The sequence below is a fragment of the Lonchura striata genome, chromosome 9 (assembly GCF_050655825.1).
Source record: "Lonchura striata isolate lonStrDom1 chromosome 9, ASM5065582v1, whole genome shotgun sequence".
In the NCBI taxonomy this organism is placed as follows: domain Eukaryota; kingdom Metazoa; phylum Chordata; class Aves; order Passeriformes; family Estrildidae; genus Lonchura; species Lonchura striata.
The window spans coordinates 11,247,431-11,269,902 of record NC_140711.1 but is presented as its reverse complement, the minus strand read 5'-3'; the positions used below and the strand labels follow the sequence as shown (position 1 = coordinate 11,269,902).

Here is a 22,472-nt window from a genome sequence, read left to right as displayed (position 1 = left end):
TCCCTCTATGTTTCAGACTGCCTTCTTCCATCTCAAGCATATCTTTGATCTGCACTTGCTCCTTGAAGTATAATGCAAGCTTCTAATTTTTAAGTTACATCTATAAGGCTGAATGGAACATTACCCTCCTTGTTTGACCTCCCACATGCAATACACAATCCATTAAATCTCATGTAATATTTAAGAATTTAATACATCCTTTGCATAACGTAACAGTAATAATACTGACAAAACACTGCTCCAAGCAAAACTGCTTATCCAAACAGCTGAGCTGTGAGCAGTGGGACCAATGAAGCTGTGTTTCCTATAGATTTTTTCTCATATAGTAACTGGCCTCTTCCCCTCTGCAGCTTCTCTGGAGTATCTGACCAGCAGTGCTGGGCTGATGAGAGGATGGATGCAGGGATTGAGCATGGGTGCTGACCACCCTGCTCTCTTCATTTTGGGGGGAGTTTCAAATGTATCATCAGGTACTTTTGTAATCACTGAGACTGTCAGCAGGCCAAGTTAGGTAGAGATTCCTCTCATGGTTGAGAGGCCTGGGTGGCCAGTGGTACAAGTTTGTGTGGTAGGTTATGAGAACAGAGAGCTTTCCATGTTATGATACTATAAAGTGCTGTGATACAGCATGATAAGGCTGGATTTTAATATATTTTGTCAAGGTTAATGTCTAGAGGGTGTTTTCAATCACTGATTAACCAAGACATCTTAATAATACATGATATTGTGTGCAGATCCTTTAGTGTGTATGCTAAGCCTTTAATCTGTGCTGCTATATGCTTTTAATTTTCAATTGACTTATGCTAATAGCTTCTAAAGGGTTATCCTTAATGCTGGATTTCACAACTCATGGAAGATTTACGTGTGACAATAATACAGTGTCTATTATCATCTAGTGAGATTCTTAATGATACTCTTGTGAACAACTTTCATTATATGGGAAAAATTTCATGTGGCATGTGTTTTTTTAAAGTTTAAAATATCTGAAAAACTTTCACCTAGTTTGACTTTTGCTTGTGTAATTTTACAGTTTCACAATGCTAGATTGGTGTTGCAATTAAATAGCTAATGTGACTGTTGATTAGTTTCCCATTTGAAATCATGGTAACTGAACAAGTGAAGGTTAGTCCATTTAGGCTGTTAGTAACTTTAACATTGGCAGTCGTTCAGCCTTTTAAGATTTTGCTGAATGAAACTCAAAAGAAACAGCAGTAAAACACTTAATTTGTCTAATTGGTCTATATAATTTGGATTTAATTCGCAGTTGTATCCAAGTAGGGCTCCCCCCTCCCCAAATGCCTGCCAGGTGCTGCCTCCTCTGCTCATGCACTTCAAATTTGAGATAACTTCATTGTTTTGAAGGAGATTGTATTTCCTTTGTGCCCTATATTTACTATTTTCTTGTTACTATGGTTTCTGGAAATAAATTAGATTACAGTTGTTTTGAAAAGCTAATCTATATACAAACAAGTTTTTCAGTGTTTAAATGGTGCGATAAAGAGTTTAGCATGGACTATCTTAGAGCTTATTAAAGTGCTCAGCATTGTTATTGAGGTTAATCCCATAGCAGTCTGGGGTACTTTGACTGCTAATTCAATGGGAGGACAGAGCTCTTGCTTCACCAGTGGAGGCTTATTTTCTGATGTTGGAATTTTGTTGTCTTTTTTTTTCCTCCAGCTAAAAATTCTATCATACGTAGAGTTTACTTAATTTTATAAATCTGTTTTAATGGCACTCAAATGTTATTTCTTTTTGTAAGCATTTATAATTTTGCCTCTCACCCTCGTGCGTATGGGTTGTAGTTTCATACCATGGAGCACAAAACATACATTTCCCACATAGAACATATTCTTCAGTTTGTAGGAGTCATCCAGGAATGAAGCATTTCTTCAGTTCTTTTTATTCTCAGCAGTGTGTGGCTGCCTGATGTTTTATTTATAGCACCTTGTCCAGATGCTGCCCTGCGTCTGTCTTCATGTGGGCACTGTCAAGACATTACCACCCTGCTGTGTGCCCCTGGCACAGTCTGAACTCTGCTGGCAGGTAGCAGTTCTCAGCTCACAGGCAAGGCACTGAGACACAGGAAAATTAGGGCAGAAAAATTATGCTCTAGATATTATAGTGACTGTGCATGTTTGAGACTTCACAACTTCCTCCTCCTCACAATAAAATTTCATGTAGAAAATAGATGGGTTTTATCTTTTCCTTGAGATTAAGACAAAGTAACTTGAGTAAAACGACAGAGCGAATCAAACCAAGGGCAAAATTAATTTCAGGTCTTTCTGCACGTGGCTCTGTGCTTGTCCAACTGGCTGTAGGTCCTATACCCCAACCACAGCACTTTACTGTTGGCAGTTTTTGAGTATGGCTGATACTTTGAATTTCAGTTATCAGCTTAAGTGTCAAAGGAGTCTGAACACCAGGTTTGAAGTGCTAGGAAGATGCCATGTGCCTCTTAAAGAAGGCTTGCAATTTACAGCAGAGAGGGAAGGCAAAAAGGTCAGGTCAAATGACTGCCAATTGTGAATGTATGTGGATGTACATGAAAATGCATTCATACAGAAACAAATGATGTTGTATGTCAGTAGTTTTCTAGGATTTCTTATCGTGGTCTAAAAAGCAGAAAACAATGTGTCAAAGCAGTTAAGGTAACTAATTTAACATCATACTGATGGTGGTATCTTGGTGAAAAACTAAATCTGTGGTTAAACTATTGTTTTCTAGTCCAGCCTCAGGATGTAACAAGCTTGGCTGTTACTTTTTGCTTTATACCAAAGGCCTTCTCCTTCCCTTTATTAAAGCATAATCTCTAATTTGTTTCCAGCTCTTTCTGCTGTATGGTAGTTTTTATATTATGGAGTAGCAGATGGATTCAAAATAATGGATTATTTCCTTCTATCTTGGCTTTCCAAACTTCTTGTTACAATTTTGTCAACTTTATGATATTTCATTCGTTCTTATCCCTTCTCTGTTTTGTGTTCTTGGCAGGCTTTTCACAATGTGTTTTCCAGTACCTCCTTATTAACCTTTTTTGATATTTAATGCACTGTTGTTTTGAATTGAGGAAGTGTTTCAACCAAAATCACTGCAGAACTTCCTTCCCACGCTGCTGCCCAGACATGCTGCAGACTAGCTGCTTAATTTGCACTGGCAAAATTTCAAAGTGAAGGTCAGCTGGCCAGGTTATCCCCCAGCGGGGCTTCTGTATCCCTTCCTAATGCCATTTTTCTTCTGTCTGTTCTGCGTTTTCCTCTTATTTGTCCATTGGGAGGAAATGGCTCCAGAAAAGTTGAATGGTGTGACTCCTTCCTTGCTTTAAGCTGTAACTCTCACAATTTAGCATGTATCACAAAAACAGTTTCAAGGCAGTTTGAACTAATAAATAGTTTAAACTATTTATTTAGGGTTTTTAACATGTTGTCAGAGAAAAGTAAATCTGTCAGAAAATGAGCATTATAAAGTTGGGTTAGAAAAGCACAGGCGAAAATGGTAAGGTTTGGCTTCCGGAATAGGGAACCAGGCCAGAGTGCCAGAAAGGCATGTGAAATACAGATTCACAGAAAGATAAGGATAATCAGCAGCTGAGATATATTCTGATTATGTGGTAGCTACACTGGGTGTTATGTGTTGCTAAGCTCCATTGCTGATGTAATTTACTTGATATAATATGAACACATCTTCAGTGCACTGAATTTTGATCAAAATTAATTGTGTATGTTTAAATTGCTGACAAGCTGAGGGGATGTGAGTGCATCTAAAGGCACCCAGGTCTGCTTCCCTATAGCCAGAGCAGTTGTAATGATTACCAGCACTGGTGAGTTTTCCTAATTTGAAAAATAAAAGTTCTAACAAAGCTCCTTTGAAGAACAAATTGCATAATGGTGTTGTTTCTGGGTTCTCCTACTATCGATATTTGATTATGTGTTTGATAAAGATAAAAACTGAGCAGTGTTTTCTTTTGAATGCAACAGCCATAGGAATTGTATGAAGTGTTACTTCACCAGCGGCTTCTTGAACTGGGTGTGGCTTATTGGGTCCTCGTGAGAGGTGTGAATGCCACAAATTCTTCAGGGCTAGACTCTGCAGACTTGGTGAACTGAACAGTGCAAATTCCAAAATAATGAGTGATACCAGTTGTTGAATTTGCAAGTTTATTTGAATTTTAAAGACACAAGCAGTGTTGCCCTTTGAGGACTACAGCTATTAACTAGGTGGTGCACATTTAGGGTCTGATATTACTCTCATTATTGCTGTCTGGGGAGGAGAGAAAACCTTGGGCCAGCAGTGGGTTTATCTGAAGGATATCAAACACAAACAGTGCTGCCAAGTGTATTAGAGGAGCATTATGAGAAGATTGGGGATGAACTTGGAGTATTGATCTCATGAGATCCCTGGCTTCGTAGTAACATCATTATTTACAGTCCTGAAACAGAGGGATTTTCCCTCTGTTGTAAGCCTGACTCAGCCTTTAGCTGATTACTCAGATGGACTATTAGTAAAGGAAGCGGAAGATCCAGACCTTCAGTCCTTAAAAAATTGCAAGACACAAAGATGAGAATCCCATTTATAGCACTACACCTTTTAATGAGAAAGACTCTGCCCATATTTTTCATTTCATAGAAACCAACCAACCACAAACCTACAGGCTGCATCTTGGATTTTTGTTACTTGCAACTGCTGGACACTTGTTTTGTTTTATGGCTTGCTTCGCTGTGCTGCCACTAGAAAAGTTGTAGAATTTCTTTACAAAACATGCTATTGAATTTAAGCTCTTTCTTTCTAAACTTAATTGTATTTTGTTTCTTTTAGTCTTCCAAAAACCCCAAAATTTGGTAACTTTTTCCAAAATTGAAAAAAAAAAAGAATTATTTAATCAGAAATCCAGTGTTTAGGTTATCAATTTTCCAAAATTGAAAAGATGAAATATTTAATCAGAAATTCAGTATTTGGGTTATTAGTCTTGTTCAAACCCCTACTGCTACTGATTTTGTGTAATAGAGCAGGATATCCCTTCAGTATCTTTTCTACATAGAAACTTTGTGATTTCCTTTTTCCAGTATGTTTTATGCCAGTCCAGAGAGCTGTCTGGTATCCTCTTTTTTTGGTGGAACCAGGCAAATCTGACCTCCAGCAGCTTCACTCTCTCCCATACCAGGTGCTCGGGGCAGGCATTCCTTGGCTTTGTGTCTGTGGCAGCAGCCTTTCTTGCTGACCTCAGTGATGGGTTGAGTTTTCTCTTGAATGAGTTTAAATCAGGTTGACATGCTGTGAAGCTGAAATCAAACATACAAATTCTTTGCTGGGCAGAAGCTCATCCAAAGAATGTGTGTGGTTTAGTTTGTGCTTTCCCACTGTACTTACATCCCAGGAAATGGGTTCTGAAATGTAAAAACCTGGTTCTGGCTCATCATCTTATTTTTAAAGTTTCATAGTTGTCGTTTTTTCCCACCTTCTCTTTCTGGGGGAAAAGAAGAAAATTTTCTGCTGTAGTGAGGATGGCTTTGTTTTTTTTTCCAGGGCTGTACATGAAGTTGGTCTGAACCAATAGCAGAAAGATGGTATCATCTGTAAGTGGTCTTTAGGTTCCTTCCTCCAGCAGTGAATGACATCTACAAAACACGAAACCGAGAGGAAACACCAAACTCAGTTATTCTGCTTTATAGGAAAGGACTTGATGAAACCGATTCTCAGTAATTTCCCATTTAAGACGTTCACGGGAAAGCTGAAATAGGCATTTTGGGGTCCAAGGAAGAAAAGCTTATCTATTAAATGTAGATTACAGCCTGTCAAGTTAAAGAGCAATGTTGTAATGACTTAGTTTGGTTCTGTTTGGAATTGCTTTTGTTAGACCCGGGCTGCAATTAACGCACTGGAGCAGCCATTGTTCCTGCCTGCATTCCTTGGCTCCTTCGGCGGCGCTGGGCGCGGGGAAGCGCTGCATCTCTTATTTGCATCTCTTTGAAAAGGAGTTACTTGAGCTGGCTTAAATTTTAGTCGATGTTTTTAATTTATCAGAAGGAGATGGTTCCTGTGCCTGTGTGCACGTTAGTAATGCCGGGGGAAATGAAAACAGGCACTGCTTGTGCTCATCCGTGAGCATTCGGTTTGTGGGCAGGGGCGCGCCGTTTGCTTCTAACAGTGATGACTCGGGCAGATGTCACCGAGACCAGCTGTAAAGGAGATTTTCAAGACTTCTTTAGGGGTTCACCTTGTATCGGACCCCTAAAGACACCCCGCTGTACCTGTCCGGGCTGCAGGGAGACCTCGGCTGGTGGAGTCCTGCGTGAGTCCTCCCGAGGATCTTCACAATGGCTCTCCTTTTGTTTCGAGCTTTTCTTCATGAGCGTTTTATTTTTTATGAGCTAGATTTGCTCATTATGTGGGAAGCTGCTGTTTAATCTACACAGAATAAGGTGATCTATATGATCCTAAAGTAAACAACAAATGCACTTCTAAAACCTTTTGTTTATAACTAGTAACTATGACAGGGAGTCTTCAACTGTGATGGGGTGCAAGAGGTGCACTTCTGGAGAATGTGTTTGGATTAACAAGGTTAGTGGCAGAGCTGCAAAATATCCTCATTTGGTACACTGAGAAAAAAAAAAAATCTACATTTTCTTCAGTCGAACTACCTTTTCATTGACCTGGCTCTGTCACCTGTGGAGTTGTTTCCTAAGCAGATGCCAGCTGACACTGGGAAGATGTCGCAGTGTGCTGAGCAGTCTGATGTTTGGGAGCTGTGTTTTGCCCTGCTGGGTTAATCAGTGACAAAGTAGTTGCATTTATTTGCTGACATGATGGTGGCACTTCAACAGCAACTTCATGTTATTGGACTGTTTCGAAATTAAATTACTCTTTGGAAGGGCATTTCTATTGGTGTTTTAGGGACAAGACACATCATTGGCTCTTAATAGCAAATGGAAGTTTAAATTGGCTAATGGAAAGCCTTTTGCTGGAACATTGCTGAGTTTTCACTTTTGTTTGCTTTGTTTTATTTTTTCCTCCTTGGTTACTTTCAAAGAGAATGGAGTTGAAGGAAGGAGTGAGAATTACACTTTAAGTGTAGTTTAGCACCACATCTATGTTACGTATGAAATTTCTGTTTAACTTCAGAAAAGGTATATTAAGCTGTCTAGACACTCTACTCTTAGTTCAAAATTTAAGTACTCTTCCTCTCCAGCTCCCCAATAATGGAAATAAAATGAAATATCACCTTATTTTTAGTTACTGGATTTAAGAATGGGATTTCAGCTGTAATAGAAACTTCAGCTAGCTGTGCTGTATCCATCCTGGACTAAGAGATTTGAGAAGGAAGCTTTGCCAGCTGGAACATGCATCAGTGTTATCTGCATGTGTGTTGTAACAGATGTTGAGCAGGGACTACTTGTCAGAGGTAACTCGGAACTTTTAAAGATGCTTGTTTGTTTCAGTACATTTTTCTTGCATCACTAACTTTTTCCATAAAGTCAACCGCAAACTGCATTATTGGGGACTCCAGCTGAAACTTGTGGTGAATAGGAAATAGATTAAACACAGGTTTTCCCTTTTCTCTGGTTGCCAGCAGTGATGTCAGTAGTTTTAATGATCCTTACCTCAGCTCGCTGCTGTCCTCTCACTCTCTATTAAAACACTTGTCTTCTGTACTGTTTTGTGTGTTGTTAAGGAAATGCTGATGGCTGGAGGTATCCAGCAGATTACTTCATTTCCAAATAAGGTTCTTTCACCTTAAAGCACACTGTAATAGCTCACTGAGGAGAGAGGAGATTTAGATTATTTTGCCAAAAAGTCAGGAAATACTCTTAAAGTCCAGCAAAGTATGAATGCTAAAACTGAGGATAGCGCTTTTTGCTGTGCATAAGGCACAAATAATGATCCGAGGTTTATAGGTTGAGTGTATTTCCAGTGACCTTGGAGGAGCAGCTTTGCTCTTGGATTGTCTGTTTCCTACACATCTTTGTGCATTCAGGCAGAACAGGCACCACTGGACTGCAGGAGTAATGTGGGTTGTCATTCTCTCATTCACCAATCTGTGGGAAAGGGTGACAGACAGATTTGCATGTTGTGCTGCTGAAGATCTGGAGGTGTAAGTACAAGCTTGAAACTGCTCTATGCCCCTGTGTCCTGTCATACCTGCAGCTGACGTTTGTACGAACCCTTCAGGGTCCTGTGATTTTTCACTCTTTTTGCACATTTGCAGCACTATACACGTGTTTGGGTTTCTGTAACTGTGGGTTTCTTCAGTTTTCTTTTCTTAGTGATTTCCTCTAGGAAGTGTTTTGTTTTTCCATTAGACTTGTTACCCTCTCTCTTCCTCTGCTCTTCTGACTTTGGAATCCAGGAATAAATGCACTCCGGTAGTGGTTGAGATGACTTCTTGGCCATATTGATTGAATTGGTGAGGAATTGGATAGGATGGGCCATTTTGTTCAATACATGATGTATTTTAGTTTAGATGACCTGAATACTGGTGAAGAAGCATAGAACTTGCCCCTGATACTGCAAATCATGTATTATTTATGCTCTTAAAATTTCTGAGCAGAATCAAATCTGGCCATGTAGAAAAGCTGTTTCTTGCTGTCCTTCCACTTGCCCTTTTGGTGCAGGGCAGGTTGGATCTTTGGTCCTTGCTGGGGGCACCCAGCTGCTCCTCTGGTCCTGCTGGATGGGAGTTGGGTGTGGAGCACCCACCTTGGATAGGCAGCACACACACGATGCACACTTTGCTCATCCATTTAAACAAGCCATTTCTCTTTTGTTGCTTGTCTTTATTAATAAAGTATGACATTACTGGCTAATTTTAGGTCAAATGTAGTTGAAAGCTGACAGCTATGTGAAGCTGTGTACAGATAGTCGGGTAGGAACATTCCAGTAGATCGCAATGTGAGTGCAGAAGAAAGTTGAAAGTAAATAAGAGATCTGTGAGATAATTCTCCAGGGAGTTTTCACAGCATACCACACATCATTTGCAGGGATAGGCTTTCCTTTCACTTGAAGGACCACACAAAGTAAATTTTGTTTCTTGTGCAATTAAAGAATATAGGACAGGAGGTCTTTTCAGTTTTTTCACTTCAACGTGTCTATGGGAAGCCTTTATTTGTATACTGAGGAAAATGCACTGTTTATCTGTCTTTTCAGGAGCACAGTTAATATTGAACAAAGAAATATACACACTTTCATGTAAAATATGAGTCTTGCTTCAGCAGATTTTAGCAAAACTATTGAAATGTAAATGCTAGTAGTCCTCTAACCCCAGTTAAAAGACAAATTGTGTTCATTTCAGTGCTGTGGTTCGGTTCCCAGTGGGTCTGGCTGCGTGTCAGGGGTGTGCAGAGAGGAACTGGGACTGTGGTGTGGGAAGCCCAGGGGTGTTAGGCAGTGAGGAACACCAGGGCTGTGTGTGTGGCCAGCCAGTGCCCCAGGGCCTCAGGAGCAGTGGGAGGCAGCCCTGGTGCCCCAGCGTGTGACCTCAGCTCTGTGTCCCCCAGCAAGGACCGTGCTCCTCACAAGGGCTGGAGCAGCTACCAGCAGCACACGAGGCCATCCAGCACCGAGTGCATCCTGCTGGGCACTGCCTTGCTCCTCATCAGGGCTGGGACAGACAGCCTGCCTGGGGAGAACCAGCAGAAAGGCACAGGACTTGCTGACCCAGCCTGGTGCACTGTGCTCTGGGGCAGGGAGGCTGCAGCAGATGAGGAGAACTGGGGGGACAGGGTCAGAGGCGGCTTCTGGCATTCATTCCCCTCTAAACCTGTGCTGTGCATTATCAGAGTTACAGGACCTTGTTATTCATGCAGCTCTCTCTCAGAGGGAAGTAGAATGTAGATAAACTTATGGGCTTTACCAGGATTTTCTACGTACCATTTTTTTTAGAACTTGTATGTCAAATAGGGATGGGTAATGCTGCACCCCGAATGCTCCATTCTTTAGCCATCCTTCCCAGGCCAGGAATGGTGGTTGCAGGTGGCCAGGAAGGCCGCTTGTAGGGTCTGACATGCAGTGAATCTCTCCTGTAGCTGGTAAAAATGCCAACAGCAGGCTGGTGTTTGGAGCTTTCCTTTCTCTTGTTGCAGGAGCTTGTCAGAGTTAATCAGTATGGACACTTAAATTGTTTCTGCTTAGGTGAATCTCTTGCAAGTTTTAAATGTGTTTCTGACTGCTTTGAATTTTATTGCCAACATCTGTTTTAAATGCTTTTGGGATTCACATGCCTGAGTACAGTTCAACTGTGTATGCCATAATTTTTCAAGGTGCTAACACTTTCAGTTTGAGTGATAACTCTTTTAAAGACGAAAAAAAAGGAGGGGCAGGGAAGTAATTGCAGAAAGTTTTAAAGTGCTCATGATGCTAATTTTCTTTCTGTTTCAATTTCAGAATGATGAACTACACAACCTCAACAAATCCTTCTTTTAAACTCATGGGTATCAAGACTATAAATGTTTCATGCTATCACAACTAGGACCTCACCTCCTCCTCCTCTTCCTCTGTAAATGGGTACGATGCATCCAGTTCAGTTTGTTTACTTAACACAAACCTCAGGAGTTGTTGACTGAGCTGCACATCCTGTGTTGTGCCAAGCAGAAGCACTGTGACACCTGGACAACAAGTCTCTCTTACTTCATCCTCTACCATAAGGACTTAGCTGGCCACATGAACTGATGTGCCCACCACTACATCATGGTGAGAATGGGTATTTTACTAGCACATTTACACAACTTCATTTGCTGCTGAAAACCTGTATGACAAATCATCATTGTAAATTATTACATACAAGACTTAATGTTGGTTGAAGAGTATTAAATATTTAACATAGGTTTTGATTTATACATGTACTTTTTTAATTAAAATGTAACTTTTCCTACAGCACATCTTTTTTGATGTGGAACTGAGGTATACTATATTCTGTTGTAAACAGAGTGGGGAACCTGCTTAAAACAAGGCTTCTAAGAATAGAGTAGGGTACTATTCTTGTTTTAAGATTGTAATTCAGAAAATAATATAATACAAATCATTGGTCCCTGGGCCTTGATTGTACAGTCATATTTACTGATGCTATCAGTTGTAAGATAACCCTGATGTTGAGCTGAATTCTTTCCAAAAGAAAAATAATTTTGTATTCCTTGTAAAATAATGATCTGTATTAACTGCAATGAAGACAAACATTACTGTACATGGGTATTTACAAGTGTCAACTTGAATTCATCAATTGCACAGTAACTGACAAAAAAATCAGAAAAAAGAAATCGAAGTCTTCCATTGTATATATTGTAAAGAAGAAAAACAAACAAACAAAAAACAACCAACAAGAAACCACAAAGCAAAATGGAAACAAAAAAGGGTGAACTTTTTAAATTGACTCTTTCCCTGGAATGAAAATGTGGGCGTTTGTAAATTCTGGAAATCTCTTTCTATATGTAATAAACTAGATACTGTTTTATCTGCTGCAGTGGGTTTTTGGTCATTTTTACTTTCTTAATAAGCTGTCTCAAGTATCTGAAATTGTCCCACCAGGTTTCTGTGACATTTCCATTGTTTTCATTGAGAATGGCTGTGGGCCACTGTAGCTTAAGAATGAACTGTAATTGGGTGAACTAGGGTATATGCTTCCTCACATTATTTCACCTTGTTTCAGTTTTCTGGAGACCTTTCAGGATACAGCTCTCCTTCCACTGAATTCGGGGGAAGGGTTCACAGCATGTAAAATCATTCGGAAGCCATAGCAAGACTTCAGCATAAAATTTAAAAAGCACGACTCAGATGATTGTCTGGAAATCAGTGCAAGAGGTACGACAAGGAAGAACTGTTCTGTGACTCTCCTCTGCTTTACACTGATTCTATGCAGATGAAAATTCTTTTCTGCATAGCATTTGCAGAATCTTAATTCTTTTGGGGACTGGAAAAATACCGAGATCATGGATTTTCAAGTAACATGTTGTTGAAGTGATAATTGAATTTGAAGCCATGTCAGGTCCCCGTTGGTCCCTCATGTTTCCATGAAGCAACTCCACGGGCTAGTGCACATTCAAAAGATTCTTGTTATCAGGAAAAGGCAGGCAGGTACAGCAGCAGCTCTCCCTGCAGGAAGGCTGTCAGCCCTCAAAGAAGGGGTTTCTTCCCCTTGAGATGTTTATGATGTCTGGGATTAGGCTGTGGTTAGTGCAGTGTCCACTTCTGACTGCAGTATAGATGAAGGGGCCATTGCACAGCTGCTCTTCACCTCTCCTTTTGCTGGAGGCTTACCAGTCCCTTAGCTCTGCTGGTATTACTGCACATACAAAACCACTTTGACCCTGTCAAGTCAGAATATTAGTATTTTAAATATCATGTCTTCCATAGTGGTGTTTTTTTCAGTAGAAGTACAAATTCAGAAAGCAAAAAGAGAACTCAGGCCATATTTATACATGTGTTCTGGTGCTGTAGCTTTACTTTGTGCACATTTAAGAACCAAGCACTGTGTCCATCTTGCTCCCAGCTGCCTTTCAGTGGAGCTGTTTGTTGCCCTGTGTTTCTCTGCAGGGCTGGGTGATGAGCAGGGTATGCTGCGGGGGTCCCCAGCTGTGCTGCTCGGAGCTGTGACCGCACAGGGAGCAGCCTCACAGGGCTCCTGCAAGGCTGAGCTGACCCCAGTGCTTGGGAGCAGCTGGGCTGCAGCATTCAATGCCCACTGAATCCATCTGGGGACATGCTGCAGCTCCTGTTCTGCAGCTTCATTCAAACTAGTTCCATTTAAATAAACAATACTGAAAATAAAGAAGTGTCTAGGTTTGAAAAGACAGGAGTCTGTGAAGGAAGGCAAAAGCCTCCTGTGAAATGGAAAAGGTAAACCCCCTCCCTCCAAATTACCACAATTTAAAAAATGGCTCTCAGGCAAAGATACTAGGAAAAAACTAAATAAAAATAACAAAATAAATGTAATTAGTACAAACTAAACTAGTGATGGAGTCAGAAACCTGACACCCTGAGGAGTCAAGGTGTTGGTAGTAGTCCAGTTAAAATGGTTGCTGCTCCTCCTGGAGTGGCAGATGAAATGCTGCTGAAGTGGTGATCTCTAGAAGGGTGTAGTTTTCTCTGAAGGTCTGGTTGTAGTTGGGCCTGGTCTTCCTCTGGGAATTCAGCAGAGAAGAAGCTGCTCCTCTGGGAATCCAACGAAGTGGCTGCCAGTGTCTCAAAAAATGCTGATTTTATGCAGATAAGAATGCTTAGCTCCTCCCTCTGGGTGGAGCATCTCACAATGGGATGATGGAACTTTACCAGTCATGCAGTGAGTCATTCAATAGTCCATTAACAGAAGATATCTCCCCGGAGGGAGACATTGCTCTTGGAAGAGATAAGAAAACTACCCAACCTCCAACAGGTGGCAATAGAATACATGCTAATCTTACAAGCCAGGACAATAAGTTATGGCAAATTTTTGCCCATCTCCTGTGTGGCCTCCAAAGCATCTTTGGGTGCAGGTGATTTTGGGGTTTTTTTGGGGTTGGTTTTTTATTTGTCTGATTTTTTCAACCTGCAAACTTAGAGACTAGTTCAGTGGTGACAGGGAAGTGTAAATACTGTAAAGTGACAGTAGTCACCCTTGTCCATTTCACCTTGTATTTATCTCCCTATCAGTATTTTCACTGAGATGTGACATTGAAGATACTGTAAATAAGTTGTTTGTAAACTTACCAGATCCCCATGAAAAAAAAAAAAAAGAGTGAAAGTGGAAAAAAGTTCAGGACCTTCAGTTTAGAGAAAAACTTTTATTTTGTCTTTGCATCTTTAAGGTGATACTGTTCTCAAAAAAGATGAAATGAGGAATCTGTTATTTCCAGATGTTTGTTGAAAGTACATTTACATGTCAGAGGAGAAGGTGGAGGCCAGTCAAAGACTGCTAGAGCAAGCGTTATGGCGACTTCTGCATTTAAATATTTTCAGGTTGGAAGCTTTTGTTCAACATTTGGAATAGCATTAACAGGATAATTGAATGTTGATGTGTGCCTGCAGTGGCTGGGCTTGGATGTCACAGAACACAGCCCAAGAACTCTGCATGTCTGCTGTAAGACAGGTAGGGCTGGGTGCAAGGCCTCAAGAGGGAAGGATGGAGGGAGAACTCAAACACTCAGTGTCTTGTGAAGCTTGCTGGGGACAGTTTTTTTGGTAATAGGTTCTGTGCCTTTCTGGATTCCTGATCAGGACTGGTGGATGGTTTGAAAGCTGGAACTTCACATTACTGAAGGAGCATGGAAAAGAAACTGCTGGGAAGTCCCCCTAACACTCCACAACCTATGGTGGGATCCCCAAAACTCCTGTTTCTTCTGTATTAGACTACTTTGACAATTGTATTTGGAGATGGACACCAATAAAATAAAATAAAATAAAACCAGTCTGCCTTCTGTAGATGTTGAATGCTTCTCAGAGAAATCAGTGTCTGTAGTCACATAAACTTAATTGAATCAGAACAGCAGGAAGTGGAGCTGTGCTGTGTCATGGCTTGGTAAAATGGTTCTGCTTTTTCAGCCACTCTTGGACTCTACTTCTGTCTATAGAAACTGAAGTGCTAGTTAATTTGAGGAAAATGATCTGACTGGAGGACTCACCTACAGTGTTTGTAGAGGATAGAGCATTACAAGGAAAAACCATTAGAGCAACAATGCTGCTACAGAATTGATAAAAAATTAAAACAACCAGATAATGTCTTTGATACTTTTACCAGTAATTTTTGAAGAGGAAACGTTGAGACTTAGCTCTGCACTAAGGCTTGTGGATGGCATTGTATATGGCTCTCACTATCTGTGCCTTTCTTTTTTACTTTTATATTTTTAACATCAAAATCAGTCTGGCACCATTTGGCTGTTGGATGTCACGGCTGAACCCTCCTGCAGCGTCAGCAGGGAGAAGTTCCCTCCTGCTGCACATGGCTCTGCTCATGGGGCTTTTCCCAAGGTCCATCTCTCAGACTGGGAAGTTAGAAATCTTTCTCCTCTTGTTTGCTTGGGTTTTTTTATTGTAATAACCTTAGTTAGATTGAATAAAATATCTGTTTTGTTGTGAAATATTTGCTGTCAATAAATTACAATAAAGCTGAAATGTCAGGGGCTTTCTCCCCAAGTTATTGTGGATGTGGCTACTGTCCTTCTCAGTTTCATCATTGCAGTGGTAGTGCTTTGTTTTTCCACCTTTTTGAAGATTGACTGAAAGAAGAAATCATAATTTTAACTATCTGTCAATTTACTGTTTCACCTTCAGCTTGTGAATTTAAAACAGCAGTTCATTTTTCTTTAGCCTGTTTAGAAATTTGATTAAGACAGATTTAGGAAACATTATTTCAGCCTTTTGATTTTTATCAGGCAGAAGTTTGAGAGCAAAACAAACCCCATATTTCTGGCACATCCTAAATTCTGCAGTCAGCTGAGCTGGGCAAACTTGTCACTGTTTCTTCCTCAGGCTGTCTTTTGAAGTCAGGGCCAGGCTGTCTTTTGTTTTTAAAAAGTTGATGGAAATAAGGTGAGTTCCAGTTCCTGTGGTGGTGGTCTCAGTCCAAAACATGCATTTGAGCCCATGCAGGGCCAAAAAGTCATTATTTGTCCTTTAAATGACTAAGAAGAGAAGACCTGTGTCCAGCACGCAGCGGTGTGCTGCGATGCCGGCGGCTTTCAGCGGGCTCTGCCCCGCCCTGCTCCCGCTCAGCGCTCGCCCCGGCCCCGCCGCCCGTTCCCCTCAGCCCCGGCAGCCTGTGGCTGCTCCCGGCTGCCTGCCCTCGTCCGTACCACGCTGTGCTTCCATTCCAGCCTCTTCCCAGCGTGCCTGCCGCTGTGGGAGCGCCCGGCTCCTTCAGCCGCACGGGAGCAGGGAAAGGTAAGCTGGAATTCCTTCTCCGAAACCTGCCAGGAGGCGTTTGCCTGGATTTCTTCCCTGTTGGGCTGCGTGAAGTGGCCTGGGAATCTGATGGGCCATCACCAAACTCCCCGTCGTGTGGGTAACCCTGAGGGTTGTCATCTGAGGTGAAAGATAAGGAGAAGGGCCTGAACGTCACACATGGATATGAAAGATCAGGAGACTGCTGCCTGCTGTGTTATTTTTAAAATTAGAGTTAACAATGAGACACGAGCGAGCTGTTTTGTCTCTTCCAAAGCATTACATGAATGTGAATAAATAATTTGGTATTACTGCATTAGGTTTGTGTATTCAAAGCAAAACTGATTTTTAGCTTGTTCATCGAGGTGTTAGGAGGATTAAGTAATGAGTAAGAAGTATGTAACTCCTGCAGTGTTGGGTAACAAAGAAATGCTGCTAAGGAAGCTATGTAAACTGTGTCCTTGCAGAGCAGTAGTACTGTCCAGCCCTTTTTCTCCCTCCAGATTTCAGTGTCCAGTTCTGTTTAATGCCATCTCACTCAAAAAACTCAGTTGCTGGAAAGTTTCCTTCTGTGTTTAGCCCTTTCCACTGCTGAGTTTTGTTCTAACTGTTGCACAGCCAAGGTGTTCTCACCAGCAGATGAGCAGTTCAAGCCTGGTCTGCAGCTCTCAAGCCCCTTCTTTGTAATGTGTTAGTGGAAGTCACACTATTCCCTCAGTCGCTCAGGAGGCTGCTGCTATTCAGGAAGACCAGTTCAATGCCCGCTAAAGGTTCATCAAAGTGCTCTGTACTAAACAAAGCCTGTAAACTAAACACAGGAGCTTAAAGCAAATGTATCCTTAAGTTAAGAATGGCCCTACAGACACAGAAGTGCTTTGGGGAGCCTGTATTTGTTATTCCAGTAGTCTCATTGTGAGAGCTGGAGCGCTATGAAATGCAAATCTTCAAAGCTTCCTTGAAGATATGATGCCTGTGATTCTCCCTGTCAAAACAGAAGTCTCTTAAGGTCACAGTCAGCAAGTTTTTTTCCTCCTAATACCTCTTGCCTTGTATACTTCAAGGAAAGAACTTCTTATTGTTGAGCTCCTCACCTCTTCACCTTACCAGTGAGCTCCTGGTGCCTTTCTGAACTTTTCCTTTGCTTTCCTCTTTTCTGTGAAGCACTTTTAGCACATGAATGTTCTCTGACTGCCATATGCTGACTCTGGGGACAGTACTGCCTTAGTGAAACAACAAGCCAGCAGAACTTTCTGGAGAAATCCTGTGAGCAGCATGGCTTGGACTTAAATGACCCAAGAACAGGGGAAAGTGTGAAATCCTTAACTTTAAATTGCCATAGTAGGCAGTGAGTCCTGAAACCACAGGCTCTTCAGTTTTACTGTGAGGAAATGGACTTATAGAATAAATATGGGGGGGGGGGGCAGTAAAGGAGGGGGAAATAAGATTATTTTTCCACATAGGAGAATTATTTTGAATTTGAAAGATTTGGTCTTCTCTGGTATCTTCAGCTGGAAATGAAGGCCTGATGGAATACTGGGAGGGTTTTGCCTGCTTGAGTAATTTTGTTCCTGACTAGATATGTGGAATAATTTCACTTAAAATAAAAAGTGAACTCACTGTTTGTTGGGGTTTTTTTAAAACATCATTAAATAAACACAATTTAGAACATGGTTACACAGCTAATAACATTACTCAAAAGGCAGAACTTGTCAGTGTGAGATAGCATTCTATTAAACTTATCCTGGCTTTCGAATAAGAGAAACAAGAAACCAGAAGACCTATGGCTCAGAGAACATGTGACTTTGTTTTTGATGGGATCCCAAATGAACTTGGTGTGCAGATTGGAGTTTCTTTCCCGCAGTCTGTGTTCCACAACTTGCTGCCTGGCAGTGCAGTGGAAGTGTTTCCTAATGAAACTTCCATCACTGTAAAATAATCACATATACTTGCTAAGCAAATAATGTCTTAACTGTGATGTGGGTTTGTCAGTCCATTTGCTTAACAGTCTAGTTATTTAAGCAGGATGTTTGGCATATATAACAGTAATATAAATTGATGCTGAATATGTGAGATTTTTTGAGAAGAGTTGTACTCAAACCTGTAAGAATTTAATGAATTTTTGAGGTTTTTTTTCTTTGTTTTGTTGAGATTTTTTTGCTGCTTATAAGGTTTGTGTGTGTGCAGAGTAGAAGTGACTTTCAGTAGCCTGTTAGTGAAAAATCAATGACTGATTTTGTCTTAACAGACATTAGATAGGTGCTCTCTGATAAATTTATATTTGATCTTTGTGTAGACATTGCAAGTGTCACTTTCCAGCAAGCAGCAGCTCTTCTAGCTCCAGTGATCACCAAATGTTATTTTGGGAAGTTACAGGAAGTATGTGCTTAGTCTGAAAATAGTTAAGGCCAATTCTTAAAAAGAGGAGTTAAGCCATCTATGACTTACAATTGACATAGATAACTGTCATTATATTATAATTATTCCCTAAAAATATTTCAAGTGCTATAATTAGAAGAAAACAAGAAGTGAAAATCAGAGGAAACAAATTACAAGTCCAATGTGCTTAAATTCTCCCTTTGTAATCTTTGCATATTTTGTTGTTTTCAGTATTTCCACATATTTATTCACAGCAAACTTTATCCAGCAAACAAGTCAGATTGCTTATCCCTAAAATTTGCATTCCATGGTTTCTTGTCTCTTGTTCTTGAAGGTTGACAAAGATAAATTTAGATTGACTTTGCTTGGTTGAATAGCCTTGGTGTTTTATCCTAATTCCACCTGTAGTGCAGCTTTTTGGTGTCATTGCATTACTGTGGTCTCTCTAGGTGCAATATTGAATGCATTTTCATTTATTATGAGGGAAAATAATTCAAAAACAAACTTGTGAGAACTCCTAAGGTAGTGCCTGCAGAAACAGGTTTTACCTCCTGTGCTCCTTCACAGGAAATGAAAGGTCAGGAGAGTTAAACAGGAGTGCTGATTTTGCTGAGGAAAATGCAATGCCTCTGTATAATCATGATTTTAAATTACTTCTCCACCTTTGCCAGTGCCAGAATTAGTCAGGGTAATGTATGGCAAAGTGAACTGAAATACATAAATACAATAAGGTTCCCTGACTTCCTAAGACAAAGAAAAAAACCATTAATTTCTGAGAGATGGCTGAATTAACAAGGTAGTTCTTTACCATATGAAGTAGTCAATAAGATATTAGTATATTGTTTTGTGCAGTGTTTTGTTTTACTGGTGAGACTTAAAATAAGGCTGCTTAAAGGAAGTTCACTATCGTAAGGATTCTATGGAGGTGAGGGGAAAAATTTTGTGATTCCCTGCCAGGTTTTTTGTCTGAAAATGGGGTTGGTATGAGAGTGTGCTGTGCACAGGCTTCCTTAAACCAATGTCCTGAGGCACACAGCAAATAAACACATTGGAGGTTGTAATTATTGTTTAGTTGATACCCTGTTTTAGATCCAGTTTAGAGAGCAGAGAATAGATGTCAACCTTCCTCCCACCAGCAGAATTTGAAGGCGGTGAAAGCTGGGTGCTAAGCTCAAGCTTGGACACATGTTTATGGAGGGATGCAGCAGGGTAAAAACATACAACAAGGATTGGGAAAAGCCTAACAAAGTCCACAACTGTAATCTTTGCCCAGAGAAATGGTATGATCCAAGTAGAGCTTGGATGCTGAATTTGACTTCGCTCACGTGGTTCTGGCCTTACGTGGTGTCTGCTAAGCAGAAGTGACCTCAGAGGAGGGCTCAGCCAGGGCTCAGTGCTGTCCTGCCCTGCCCATGGCCCTGCCCCTGCAGCAGGAGTGTTTGCAAGGGTGATGCCACAGCTCTGCCTGGCCCAGGCAGTGGCTGCACCCAGCCCAGCTTGGTGGAAATCTCAGTGCTGATTGTCACTCGTCCCTGGCACACCAAGTTCAGAGCCACTGTTCAGGTGCATGGTGGTTACGGACCTGAACAAAACAAGGGGGAATTAGGCTGGTCACAGAGCAGTCAGAACATGTCATGATAAGTAATTTCCTGCAGTCCACACAGTCAAAGTGGTCCTCCTGCACTTTTATAATTTATTAATAAGTTCTTAGGAAGAAACACAGGATTTGTGTACTGGAGGCAATTGTTTAATGCTCTATCTTGCTCTTGTTTCACTGCATAACAAAGTCCCCATCACAGATGGTAGTCAGGCCAGAGACAAAGTTTATAATGAACTGATGCTAATTTGGTTTGTTTCCTAACACATACTCAGATCAGATTTTTGTAAACATTTCTTTGTTAGTACAAAGTATATCTTTTGTACAAAGTATCCCCACCTGCATGGAAAGTCTGCCGCTGCTACAAGAATGACTTGACCTAGATTTTAAAACAAAAACTGAACCCAGGAGGTTTTCAGCTGTAGGCTTACATTTTCACTGAAACTGAACTTTCCCAAAAGTACATTGGCCTTGATCAAGGTCTGGAACGGGTGGGCCGAGAAGGGAATTCTTGCGACTAACCCTGACTTTCTGATCCAGCCAGCATGATTATAGTTTAGCTACCGGCCAGTAGCACTGCTCTGGACAGCATCAAAGCATTCTTGTGAAGCGTTTTGAACTACTCCCAATGACCACTTTTGTGGTTGCTGTGCAGCAGCTTCTGAGCACACCCTGAGCTGCTCCGTGCCCAGGGAGCTGCAGCTCCTGCACACAGAGCCCAGCTCAGGGCGGTGGGGATGGCTCATCTACCAAAGGCTCCCTTGGAAAGGCCGATCATTTGCCTGCTCAGGCATTGTGGCATCCATTGCATAACTGCACTTCAAACGCTGTCTAGAGTCCGTGGCAGCTTTCCAAGCAGGATCTATCAGATCGGATAATGCATCCGCAATGGGCTCTATCAAAAGCTTTAGCAAATCAATGCCTACAGAAATGTAATTTGTCTTTAATCAATTTCATTTTTAAGAGTAAAAGAGGAAATCGTAGATAAAAGCTTTAGGAATACAGAAAGGAAAAATTTAATTTGTAGGAAGCTAATTAATTTGTTTTTAAGATGTGTTTTTCCAGTCGTTTGCTGGAGTGCAGCTTGTTGAAGGAAATTGATGTGCTGGAAGGAAAAGACTGTCCATAGCAGTGTGTTTGTCTGTGCAGAGAGTAGTGCAAATTATTTGTGCTTGTTTCTTCTTTCTTGAAGGACCTAAAATATGCTATTTTATAGGTGTGTTCTGATTCAAGAGAAAAAGAAGGAAAAAGGGAATTAGATGAAACTATAGAAGATAAGGAAAGAGGAAGTGGGGAAAGCATCAGAGTGACTGTCTGAGCAGGTCTGTATGTATGAAGGTATATATGTAAAACCAGCAAATGCTCCAACAGCACCGATTGCAGCTTAACAAAGGTCACTAGTTGCCCTTGAAAACTCAAGTCTATTTTTATCCCACAACAGCATTAACATCTTTATTTTGTAGGTATTTATTCATTAGTGCATTACGTGATGTGATGGGTTTTGTGTGGGCTTCAAGTTATGGTTTGATTTCTGTTAAGATGCACATGTCCTATGGGATGTGTTTAAAGCTGGATATGCATCCATTGGAGGAAATGTTGAACTGCTTGTGTTTCAGAGGATGTTGAATATCTCCAGGTCTCAATAGCCCACCCCTGTGAGGTGGGCTACAGTTCAACAGCTTCTGTTGGACCAAGGTAACTTTGGAGTTACTTTCCTGCAGGTGAAAGATCAACTGGACCTCTGTCCATGTGAGAGAGGTCTGTGCATGGTTCTTGCTTTTGTAGCAGGCTGATCAGGAAATTAGATAATCCTCTTCTATTGCTGTTTAATTTGAGGGATGTCTTCTGGGAAAGACAAATACACATAAATCTACCTACATGTTTAGATGATATCTGAAGAATGTGTGTGAAATTTAGTGGCCATGTATTTACATTTAACTGTAGTCATTGTGTAATACTTCCTGTTCCATGTGCAGTGAAAGAAAGTAAATAATGACATTTCCTATAGATGTACCTAAGATTAGCTGTCAGTCAGCCTGTCCTGATAATACTGTGAATCCAAGCACTAATTTTCAAATGCTCTCCTTTTCCCAGTTTTCTATCAGCTTGCTGCTGCTATTCTTAACTCCTGAGCAGTCAGCGTTTGGGCTGGGGGAAGATGGAAAGTTGGAATTTCGTGTCTGTGTGTCTTATTGAGGACAGCTTAAAGCTGGAGAGATTAATCTGAACATTCGTGGGGAAGAACTATATGAATAGGAATGGGAGCTAAGCACTATTAATTTTTTCTATTTATTGTTTTAAAAGCAAGTGAGATTTTTATAAAGTCATTGGAAATTGCTTTATTGGGACAGACACAGAAAATATCTTTATTTGCAGCTTTTGGACTTGCCCAGATTTCCACAGGTGCAAGGCACTGACAGATGCTGTCTTTTACACTGGGCTCTGAGGTTATGGCACATTTCTGAGAACCAAGCCATTTGTTCCTACTTCTGAAATGAACTTCTTAAAGTATTCAAGATTATAAAAAGTGATTTATATAATTTGCAAATATTTTAAATTATTTGAAAATAGTTGTATTTGAAAGAAGAGCATTGCAACTGTTACAGCACTGTTAAGGAGCAGCAAATCTCTGAAGAACACCACAAGGAAAGCATGTTTGCATGAA

General features: G+C 40.9%; 1 protein-coding gene across 1 annotated transcript in view; it reads left to right on the top strand.

Annotated features, from left to right (window-relative positions):
• The window catches only part of IRS1 (insulin receptor substrate 1), a 47,568-nt gene extending 36,125 nt beyond the window's left edge, over nt 1-11,443 (top strand). The window contains exon 2 of the mRNA XM_021553701.3: nt 10,372-11,443. The gene's annotated coding sequence lies outside the window, so the exon portion shown is untranslated. The remainder of the gene's footprint in view (nt 1-10,371) is intronic.
• The last annotated feature ends 11,029 nt before the right edge of the window (nt 11,444-22,472 follow it).